The 12,203-nt window shown below is 41.0% G+C and overlaps 1 protein-coding gene across 3 annotated transcripts in view; it reads right to left on the bottom strand.

Annotated features, from left to right (window-relative positions):
• POT1 (protection of telomeres 1) overlaps positions 1–1,405 on the bottom strand; it is a 72,662-nt gene extending 71,257 nt beyond the window's left edge. Inside the window, exon 1 of one of the 3 annotated variants that reach the window (XM_079785641.1) lies at positions 1,254–1,405. The gene's annotated coding sequence lies outside the window, so the exon portion shown is untranslated. Of the gene's footprint in view, positions 1–1,120; positions 1,233–1,253 lie in introns of those variants that run through there. The other 2 variants (XM_079785644.1, XM_079785642.1) reach the window with 2 other exon arrangements.
• Positions 1,406–12,203: the final 10,798 nt, after the last annotated feature.

Here is a 12,203-nt window from a genome sequence, read left to right as displayed (position 1 = left end):
GAATTGGAAAGGAGAAAGTAAAATTCTAGTTATTCACTGATGACATGATGTTGTACATAGAAAACCCTAAAGATTCCACCAAAAACTTCTATATTTAATAAATGAATTTGGCAATATAGCAAGATACAAAATTAACACCCAGAAATCAATGGCATTTTTATAAACCAATAATGAATTCTCAGAAAGAGAAACTAAACAAATAGCCCCATTTATCATAGCAACAACAACAACAACAACAAGATACTTAGGAATGAACTTAACCAAGGAAGTAAAAGGCTTCTACTCCAAAAACTACAGGACATTGAAATAAGACACAGAGGAAGATATGAACAAGTAGAGAATATACCATGTTCATGGATTGGTAGAATCAACATCATTAAAATGTCCATACTACCCAAAGCAATCTATAGACTCAATGCAATCCCCATTAAAATACCAATGGCATATTTCACAGATCTAGAACCAATACTCCAAAATTTTATATGGAACCAAAAGAAGACCCCGAATAGCTGCAGCAATCTTAAGAAATCACAATACCAGATATCCAGTCATACCACAAAGCCGCTGTAATCAAAACAGCCTGGTACTGGCACAAGAACAGGCACATAGACCAATGCAATAGAACAAGAGATTTTAGTTTTGTATTTTAAAAAGTCCTTCCAAAAGTCAGTTTTAATATCTGTGAAAACGGAGATCAGAATAGCCTTTACCGCCATGCTTTAAAAATGTACAAGCTAACTGGGCAAGGCAAGTTTTGGCTTCATTTTTTAAATCCCTTGGACAGTTTTAACATGGCGTAGGCAAACGGTACGACCAAAAGCAAATTACTCCAGAATGTATCTGTTGCCTCCTCCCCCGCGCCCGTGTAACAATCAAAAGAAATGACTGCTGAACTGATGTCGACGTGTGCATTGTAGGTGCAACCTTACTTCTCAAAACTCTTAGCTGGGACAGTCACTAGTGTCAACAGTCACAGTCGGGGTGTGCGCGCCACCCTTCCCCGCCGCCAGCAGCGCTCCGTGATGGCGGGGACAGGGGTAACCCCACCCCCCAAACCCCAGCGGCCCCCCAAGCCCCGGCGGGAGGCTGAGCGCCGCAGGCTCACGACAGTGACGCGCACCAAGGGCTTCTCGGCAACAACGACGTCCCCTCTGGGTCCAGACGGAAACCAGCCTCTTTATGATGCCAGGTCAGGGCCCAACCCACCTCGGACCCACACCACCCACTCCAAACCCACTCAGAAATCCACTCACCGCGCTCCGGAGCGAAACCCGGCGTGTAGACCGGCGCGCCTGTGACGTCACTGCTCGCCGGCGGCGGAGCTCCCACGCATGCGTGCTCGGGCCCTGGGACTACGTCGCCGTTTTCTCCCGCGGCCGCTGGAGACGCCGGGCGGCTCCCAGCGTGTCCGTTGCCCTGGGAGTCTAGCGGGACACGAGACGAGGCATGCGGCCCGCCGGCCGCGAGTTTGACATGCTTGGCCCTGAGCCGGGTCGGGGGGGACGGAGAGGGGCCGACCGTAGCGTCCGCTTGGATTCCCGCCTCCCCTTAGCTCCGCCCCCGTCGGTTCCCGCGGTGGAGCCGGAAGCGCCTGCCGGGGCGGCGGGAGCTGATGGTCACTCCTGTGACTAATTAAAAACCATTCGCAGACGGATCAGGGATTCCGTTGGCTGGACTGGAAGCTTCGGTGGGCAGGGCACTTCTTTTAACCTCCAGTTCTCCCCCCCCCCCACCCCCAGCAATGGCCCAGGGGTACATGCTGCAAAGAAGTCGTTCCAGCTGGAAGGCTGTGTGCAGACTGGCTTGATGGACCTCTTCGCTGGTCCAGGGGGCCATGATTTTGTGTCTGATTAATCATTGCTCACCGCAGACCAAAAGCGGGCCAGGTATTCCTTGAGCTGAAAGGACTTACTGGGGAGGGGCAGGAAGGAGTGCAAGTCAGTCCAGCATCCACCACTAGCCACGTGCCTGAAGCAGCCAGACCACAGGAAGCTCTCTCATGCAGGGGAAGAGCACGTTGGGGAGAGGGAAGTGCAACCATAAAGTTCTGTTACAACCACCGAGTTCTTCCTGGGGGGCATGCAAAACAGACCTGGGCTGGGGGAGTCCTCCCCCAGGCCCTGCACTTTCCAGCCTTGGTTAAGGTCTCTCATAAATTTTGACAAGATCCTGTTAAATGTGAATCCTCTGCCAGTTTATGATTCGTGCCTCTGATCATTTCAGTGAAACCAACAAGTGCAAAACAATAATAAAGAATTACATAGCCCTGACTGGTTTGGCTCAGTGGGTAGAGCGTCGGGCCTGTGGACTGAAGGGTCCCAGGTTCTATTCCAGTCAAGGGCATGATGTACCTTGGTTACAGGCACATCTTTGGTAGGGGGTGTGCAGGAGGCAGCTGATCAGTGTTTCTGTCTCATTGATGTTTCTAACTCTCTATCCCTCTCCCTTCCTCTCTGCAAAAAATCAATAAAACATATCAAAGAATAACATAAATATTTTCAAAGCTAATTTGAAGTAAAATATCTGCTGTAGATACACATTTGCAGGAGGAAACAGCTTTTAAAGTAACTTTTTTTCAGCAGAAAGCATTAGTTAGATGTTAGACTATCTTCCCTCCCACCCCTGTATTTATAGACCCTGCATGAATCAGCAGTGACAAGATTTTTTTTTTTTTTTAAGAGAAAACTGTGCTTAGATAGATATTCCTCTTCCTATCCTGGCCTCACTCAGCTTAGAAATAACTGTTCCTCCTCCGAAGAGAAGACCTCCACGTGGATCTTGATAGTTTCATTTTACCTCCATCATCAATCATATTGTCTTTCAGCATAGCTTCAACTGCTTTTTTTTTTATTCTTTGGCATCAGCATTTAAACACATTCTTCCACAGCCTAAGCTTATTAAAGGGAGAGAGAATTGTTTACTATTATTTGCATGAGTTTCTGCTGTGCCAGGCACATTGTAGGGCCTAAATATTTTGAAACTGTCCATCAAGATCACTGAAGTCCTCTTTATTTCTAAGCCAAAAGGACAATAGTCTTTCTTGCTCATATATTTTAAGTGTTTTCATTTTGCTACCACATGTTTTTAGTTTCCCTCTTATCCTGTCAACTTAATCTTTCAACGTTTTTTCTTTTCCTCTATTTACTCTATAAATGTTCATGTTCTAGTATAATGAAGACATCTAACAAAAGTGTCCATAATTGATTTTATTGTGATTATTCTCATTTCTCTAGGACTAAACAATTCTTACACATCCAAGTAAATTTCAATCTTGTTTCTTCTTTAGTCTCCTAATTAGTGACAGAGGCTGGGATGCATATGGCTCAAGAACCTATATTGCTTTCCCTAAGATTACCAATTAGTTTGTCCTACAAATAAAGAAAATTGAACTTGAATATACAGTACAATTTAAGTTAATAAGAGAGGGAAAAAGAGGTTGAATCAATTATATAACACATTGAAGCCAAAACAATCCATTACTGTTTTTCTATATCCATTGAAACAGCATTAAAGCTACTTCAAGACAATGCAATAACTATTAAAAGTTATAATTTTTAAAGGTGTAAAGAAGAAAGTTTTGATATAATCTACAATGTAAACAATTCAATTTTAAAAATAGTTAAAATGAGATTTTCACTGCCCTGGCCAGTTTAGTTAAGTGGTTAGAGTGGTGGCCCGCAGACCAAAAAGTCAGGGGTTCAATTCCCAGCCAAGGGCACGTACCATGGTTGCAGGTTCAGTCCCCAGCCCCAAACCAATCAACATGTCTCTCTCACATTGATGTTTCTCTACCCCTCCTTTCCCTCACTTCCTCTCTCTCTGGAAAAAAAAAAAATCAATGGAAAAAATATTCTCAGGTGAGGATTAAAAAAAAGAGAGAGAGGGATTCTCACTGATAAATAATGAGCACCAGAAGTGCAAAACTTCTCGTTTCCTTCAAATCAAATGTAGACCTTCCTCAGGAATCCTAGGGGACAAACCAAACACTAGGGGAAGAGTGAATGGTTCTCTGGGAAGAGAAAATAAAAGACTAAAAGCCAACTTAGCATAACAGGGAACCCCAATGCGTGAAGAAAGGCATGGACTAAGCAAGAAGGAGCAAGATTTCATTAGGAATAGGAATGGGTCATTCTCCTTTGAGCCATCCCGTGTGATACCCAAGTGGCTCATAGTTTGTAAAAGGCCCAGGGTTGAGATAGGCTGTCTCAACAGAGATAAATTTTGATTAAGTTACACCAAAGATATGTTGAGATAGAAAAAAAAAATGCATTCACAAACACTACCATGAGTGTTAATTCAGAAAAGGTTTCTCTGACAAGCTTATAGGAAAACACGTAGATCTCCAGGTGCCTATGTAAGAACCACATTGTCTAAGAAAATGGTTGGTTCTTCAGGTTTCTCTGAGAGGAGGGTAAGAGATAAAAATTGAGAAGGAATCATCACAAGGCCAGGGGGTGTGCACGATTCTCAGAAGAGATGTCCCTCTTTGATGCCTCTGCTGTTTTCCATTCACCCATTACAAAAAATAAACAAAATGTTGTAACAATGTGAAGTTATTGTTCTCACAGTAAGAAGGTAAGGAACTTGGTTTATGTTCATATTGATATCAGAATAATTGAGGAAGTATACACATAGAAGGAGATGGAAAAAATAAGAGGAAAAGAGTTGCTGGAAATTAACAGACATGAAGGATACGTTTAACAAAGATGTTTCAGCTTAACACTGTAGGGGTTTATGCCTTAAGCTCAGAGTCCCTGTTTTCTACATGGCCTACATTTTTTAAAAAAAATATGTTTTTATTGATTTCAGAGAGAGGGAGAGAGAGAGAGAGAGTAACATCAGTGATGAGAGAGAATCGTCCATGGGCTGCCTCTTGACCCCGCTGTGGATCAAGCCCCAAACCTGGGCATGTACCCTGACTGAGAATCGAACTGTGACCTCCTGATTCATGAGTCAATGCTCAACCATTGAGCCACACCAGCTGGGCCATGACCTACATTTTATACCGTGAGAATATGTCCAGAAAACTTCATACAAAGAACCGTATTTCTATGTAATCTTGGACTAAAAAATTGTGTTGATGGTTTGATTGCTTTGAAAAGATGGTGGTCCAGCTCTAAAAGATGGAGGGTACACTAGCATATAGCAATTGGTCTGATATTTTCCTCTTTCTTTCCCCTCTTTTTATGAGAGATCAAAAATAGGCACACTTTAAAACCTTTATAATGAATAGCTTTAAATAATAGAAAACACATTAGCAAGTTGCATGCTTTTTTCAAAATTCATCATAATTATTAGGAATATTTGAGAGCATTTACTTTAGATTCAGAATGCATTTTTAACACAGAAAGACATTTTATAACTTTGTTGAATGGTTTTATTGCTAGTTTAAATAGAATCTGCATTTATACATTATGTTCATACTAGTACACTTTTTCAGGAACTGGAAAAGTTGACAGCAAAGAGTTCTCTTGATGAAAATTGAGGGGTTTTATACATTTTTCAATTATATCTGATAACAGTGAAATTTTCTATGTCTAAATGACAGTTTGTCTTTTCTCCCCACAATTGCCCATCAAAGATTGTGTGTTGTTAGAATGATAGGGTTATAGCTACTGGATTAATTAGAGAGTAAAACAACATTTGTGTTGGCCCTACTTTTATTTAGTTCTCAATAGTGAAAAATTAGTCCAGGATATTTTTCCCATGATTAAAGCTGAATAGAAATGATTACCATATAATCACATTTGTAAAACTTCATTTTAATTAGGCTATATTCAGCCCAGAGTGCAGTGTCAGAGCCTCGCTAGCCAAAGAAATGGAACAGATGGAGAAAAACCCTACTATTCCTGCTTATTTTCATATTAAGATGGTGTGAAACAGGACGAATGTCTAGAGACATGTTGATTTAACAGTGTTTTATGACTATTAGAATAAAAGGAAATGGTGAAAAGGTAATTTATTCTTTTTTTCCTGTCATTTATATCTGACCATCAGAGTTTTTTATGTATGCCAAAATATCTGCTAATTTTACTCATATTAGATTCACAGATACTAATAACATTAACCTTGATCAATCTCTTCCCTAATTTTCCCTTATATTAGAAATGCCTATTTTCTTTCCATTTCTCCCAGGTATTCTGTATATCACACCATCTATTTCTCCATCAGAAAAATCCTATATTCTTTCCCACAGTTACAGATTCAAGAATGAGCATATGACCCAATGCAAGCCGGGGAGAGGTGAAGAGATATTTGCTGGGTCTTCTGGAAGAGATTCCCCCCCCCCCTCTCTCTCTCTCTCTCAACACTTGACAAATCAAGTAAAAACAAAACAAAACATGTAAAATAATTACTCCTGGCAACCATTCTATGGCAACACACACACACACACACACACACACACACACACACACACACAGCAACAGATTTAAGATGAAGCCAGTCTATGGTGACTGTGTAAAAACAAACAAACAAACAAAAAATCATTCTCTAGCCAGTTTGGACTGAAGGGGCCCAGGTTCAATTCTGGTCAAGGGCATGTACCTCGGTTGCAGGCTCGATCCCTGGCCCCGACTGGGGTGCATGCGAGAGGCAAATAATCCGTGTGTCTCTCTCACATGGATGTTTCTCGCTCTGTCTCTCCCCGTCACTATCACTCATTTATAAGTACAAGCACCTAGAAGATATTGTGGGTTCAGTATCAGACTAGCACAATAAGATGAGTATCACAATAAAGTGAGTAACACAAATTTTTGGATTCAAGTGCAAATAATAGTACCTTGAATAGCAAATGAATATATACCTTAATTAAAAATACTGCATTGCTAAAAAATTCAATATGTAAAAAATGCAATATATGCCCTAGCCCAGTGGTTGGCAAACTCATTAGTCAACAGAGCCAAATAGCAACAGTACAACGATTGAAATTTCTTTTGAGAGCCAAATTTTTTAAACTTCTTCTAATGCCACTTCTTCAAAATAGACTCGCCCAGGCCGTGCTATTTTGTGGAAGAGCCATACTCAAGGGGCCAAAGAGCCTCATGTGGCTCGCGAGCCGCAGTTTGCCGACCACAGCCCTAGCCGGTTTGGCTCAGTGGATAGAGTGTCAGCCTGTGGACCGAAGGTCCCAGGTTTGATTCTGGTCGAGGGCACATGTCTGGGTTGTGGGCTAGGTCCCTGGTAGGGGCCATGCAGGAGGCAGCCAATCAATGACTCTCATCATTGATGTTTCTATCTCTCTCTCTCCCTCTCCTTTCCTCTCTGAAAGCAAATATATATATATATATATATATATATATATATATATATATATATATATATATATATATATATTTGCTTTCAGAGAGGAAAGCAAAGTATGCCTTGATTTCTCTTTTTAGCCAGTTGTATTTTCTGCATCTTAAATCTGTTGGTATCTGAGACTCTCTTTGCGTTTCCACTTTTCATTTCCAATTTCTCCCTTCTATTTCAAGGGCAGATATAAACTTAAAATAAGGGACAATTCTCCACATTGAAAATAAGGAAAGAAACTCTCTCTTACTGCTTTTCTTAGAGAACTTATTTCAGAAAATGTGTAAGTTCTTTCTCTGCCTCTTTGAAATATATATAAATCTTCTTAGAAGCTAAATAATCCTCCTAACAGCTTTATGAAGCAGGCATGTCTCTCAAGGACCTGGGAACCATCACTCATTCCTACGTCTCTGTCTCTGTGGGAGGATTGAAGCTTTATTTGGGTGGAAGCCTTCTTTAAGTTGCAAAAATACTTCCAGTCATAAGTGTATGAGAGTTTTGTTTTTCCTTTGGTAATGGACATGATTTGTTTTTCCTTTGGTAATTGACATGATTATCTCTGGTTAGTTAATTGCCAGGTAAATTTAAATATGTTTTTATTGATTTTAGAGAGATAGGAAGGGAGCAAGAGAGAGACTAAAACATTGATGAGAGAGAAACATTGACTGGCTGCCTCCTGCACACCTCCGGTTGGGGATGGAGCCTGCAACCCGGGCATGTGCCCTGACCAGGAATGGAACTGGCAACCCTTGGATGCATGGGATGACATTCAATCAACTGAGCCACTCTAGCTGGGCCATATTTATTAGTTCAGTCTAAAGTTTAATAGTTAATTTTGGCAACTATAGTGTGGCTGGTAAATTTTGAACCTGCCACTGACTAGCATTAAAATGGAAACCCAAAATGGCGTCACTTATGCTAAAGCCCATGCTACCAAACCTTGATGTAAAACCTGACCTAATTGCTGCTCCCAGAAACAAAATCTTTGTCAACCAGTCTGGAATTTCTTGGTCAAGTACCAGTAAAGTAATCCGTCTATGGGGCCATCTCCATCCCCCATAGAAAGAAGAGGCAATCAGCATGGTAGAAACCTTTGCCACTTTCTTCGCCACAAAAGAAGATGTCCTGGTCAAAAACAATTCTTTTTTTAATTTTATTTGGTCAACTCCCTTGCCCCACCCTATTCCTATAAAATCTGTCCATTTTCTACAACCCCTCAGACAGCCTTCCTAGTTGCTAGATGGGATGCTGCCCAATTCATGAATTACTTAATAAAGTTAATTAGATCTTCAGGTTTTCAGAGTTGAATTTTGCTTTTTAACACCGGATCATAGAACCTCTGGTAAAACAAATTCCTCCAGTTTAGACTTGGCATTAGAATGGAAAAAAAATGTGAACATAGGACTTTGTTTTTCCTGGTTCAATTTTTATCTAGATAGAATCAGCTCATTTTTTTCTAACAGGTCTTTATGAAGATGTGTTATCCAAACTATTAGCTATGCTCTCAGTTCTATGGTATTAACAAATTTAATAAGTATATTGTTGTTTTTTTCATTTTTTCCTGTGGATAAAAGATTGACTTGTATTAGTTATTCTCTAGAACAATCTAACTTCCATAAAGATAGCAGACATCACATAATTGAAAATGGTTTTTATGCGACACCTGATATAATAACACATTATTATATCAAGTATTTCTTGAACTCATATATAGTATATGTTAAAAGCAAGAAAATGAGCCAAAAATAAAGTTGCTTGTGCTAAACTCCAAGTCACCAAACTGAAACTTAATCACAGTTTGGGCTCTCCTAGCAATGGGTTCTGAAAACAGTCAATCAGAAATCACCTGATCAGCACTAGCAAACCTCTGCCATCCCCTAAAAGAAAGTAACTGCAATAGTCAATCCGCTTTTTTGTCTAGTAGAATTTCCTTCTTTCTGCTCCCTTCTGCCTATAAAAGTCTCTTATTTTGCACAGCTCCTCAGAGCTTTATTCTATCTGCTAGATGGGATGCTGCCCGATTCTAATTTAATTTTGCTCAAATAAATTCAAAATTTTAACTTGTCTCATTTTTTCTTTTAGCAAGTATTTATATGTTCCAGGGATTGTTTTAAATGGAAATATCAACCCAGTCAACATTTATCATAGCTCTGTGAGGTGGTACCATTACCATTCCATTTATAGGTGACTAAACTGAAGTATGAAATGGTTACATAATTTACCCCCCAAAAAGTCTTAGATTGTAAATAGTAAAGCCAAGATTTCAACCTAGAAAAATCTCACTGCAGACTCCGTGTTTTATAACAAAGTCAAGTCCTGTTCTATCCCAATGTATCACTCTGTAGTTACATTGTAGTTTTATTATATGATAAATGAATTCAATGTTATTATTATTGACTAGTGCCCCAGTGCACGGATTTGTACACATTGAAGGTGGATGGTGGGGGATGACTGGGCAAGATTGGCTGGACTCGTCCTGGAGCCAACCTCCCACGATTTCTCCCCGGCTGGCCACACCTGGGGCAGCGCTGCAGCTTGAAGGGCATCTGCAGAGTGAACGGATCCCTCTGGCAGGTGGTGTCCCTTGGGCCAAAACTGGCTCTCTGACATCCCCTAAGGGGACCCAGATTGCGAGAGGGCAGTTCTTGGGTGACACACCCTGGAATTGGGCTCCCTCCTCTCTGGTTCTGGGGGGTGTCACCTGAGAACCGCCGCTGCCAAGTCACTGCAGCTCAGCAGCTCCTTTGTTGAAGGTCTGCCCCTGGTGGTCATTGCACATCATAGCTATCGGTCAGATGGTCAGATGGTCGCTTAGCCTTTTATATGTATACTAGTGGTTCGGTGCATAAAATTCGTGCACGGGGTGTGTGTCCCTCAGCCCGGCCTGCACCCTCTCAAATCTGGAAACCCTCGAGGATTGGGCCTAAACCAGAAGTCAGACATCCCTCTTGCAATCTAGGACCGCTGGCTCCTAACTGCTCACCTGCTTGCCTGCCTGATCACCCCTAACCACTCTGCCTGCCGGCTGGCTTGCCCCCAACTGCCCCCCCTTGCTGGCCTGATTGCCCCCAACTGCCCACCCCTGCTGGCCTGTTCACCCCCAACTTTCCCCCAGCCAGCCTAACTGCTCACCTGCTTGCCTGCCTGATCACCCCTAACCACTCTGCCTACCGGCTGGCTTGCCCCCAACTGCCCCCCCTTGCTGGCCTGATTGCCCCCAACTGCCCCCCCCCGGCCTGATCACCCCCAACTCCCCTCCCCTCCGGGCCTGATTGCCCCTAACCACCTCTGCCTCAGCCCTGCCACCATGGCTTTGTCTGGAAGGACGTCCGGAAGGTCTCTTGGAAAGTGACCCAGTCTAATTATTATATTACCCTTTTATTAGTATAGACTAGAGACCTGGTGCACAAATTTGTGCATGGGTGGGGTTCAGCCAGCCTGCCCTGATCAAGGTCAATTGAGGTGTGGGGGGGCTGATCGGGGGTGTGGTGGCTAGGGGGAGGGGCCCTGGGTGTTTTGCAGGCCGGCCCCGCCCCCTGGTCAAACTCCGGTCAAACTCCTGGTCAAGGGGATAATTTGCATATTACCCTTTTATTATATAGGATAGATAACATTTTTGTCCTCATAGTAAAATGCTTGATCAGTTTATGCTCAGAAATTTATTTTACTAATTATCTTCATTAGTTCTAGAGAATCCATTTTTTGTTGTTGACATTATTATAGATGTCCCCCTTTACTCCCCCCGCTTTGCCCACCTCCACCTAGCCCCCCTTCTTTATCCCCTGGCCTTCACCACACTATTGTCTATGTCCATGGGTTATGCATCTATGTTCTTTGGAGAATCTCTCCACCTTCTTTTATTCAGTCCTCAGACCCTCTCAGATCTGTCAGTCTATTTCATGTATCCATGCCTCTGTATAGTAGTTAAATAGCGGAACCTACAAAAGATTCTGAGAAGTAAAAGTGATTTAATTACATTTCTATAATTGGATCTGAGGATTTTTGTTTTGGAATAAAACTGCAAGCACTTAAATGTTTTTAAGTAAACACTTTATTAAGTTAAGTAAAGGAACTTCATACATCTCCTGGTGTTACACGGTTCTAGGCTCTGACTTTAAAGCTGCTTACAGGAAGCTGGTGCTTTTTCAGCAAGAAGGCTCTCTGCAACCACAGGGATAGATGTTTTATATTATTTGATAACTTAAATCTTAGTTTGTGAAAACAGCAACATCTACAGTGAGAAGAGTATTCTCTCATAATTTATTCTATATAACTGAGTTCATGTGAAATTTTAAAGTAAATCAGCTGAGAAGTGAAAATATTTTTAAATAAAAATGTCATATTTATTCTCAGCTCTTATGTTCAACCATTATCTCATACTGATCATCAAAATTTTTGTGTGAATGTACATATTTTGGAAAAACTCAGGCATACTATAATACTGATGAGAATCTGTAGAAATTTGAAATATAACAAGTTACAAAAACTTATTGTATTTGTATTTGATATTGTTCTTATAGTTCTGCTAATTTATTAAAAATATTTTAAAGAATTATTTTAGGACTAATTTGTAATTTTTAATGTCTAGGAAATTGTCATCATTTTCAAAATCTCTGTTGGGATGGACCAGAAAATTAACTTTGATTTTTATCTCTCAAATAGGAGAAATGCAGGCAGTTATACCTTTTCCCTTACCTTAACAAAACAGTTCTGAGATAAATATAGTGATGTTTTTTTTCTGTTATTTGGGGGGAGAATGGCATTTTTATTTTTCTTACCAAGACACTATTGTATCATATATCTTTTATAAAAACACTTACATTTATTTTGTGGCACTATTGTTATTTGACTTTAAACAACTCAAAGGAAACTCTTTAATAATCTCTATATATAAAAGCCTAAGTGACCAA

The sequence above is a fragment of the Cnephaeus nilssonii genome, assembly GCF_951640355.1.
Source record: "Cnephaeus nilssonii genome assembly, chromosome: 12".
NCBI lineage: Eukaryota > Metazoa > Chordata > Mammalia > Chiroptera > Vespertilionidae > Cnephaeus > Cnephaeus nilssonii.
The sequence above is the reverse complement of the archived record's forward strand: the minus strand, read 5'-3'. Positions and strand labels throughout refer to the sequence as shown.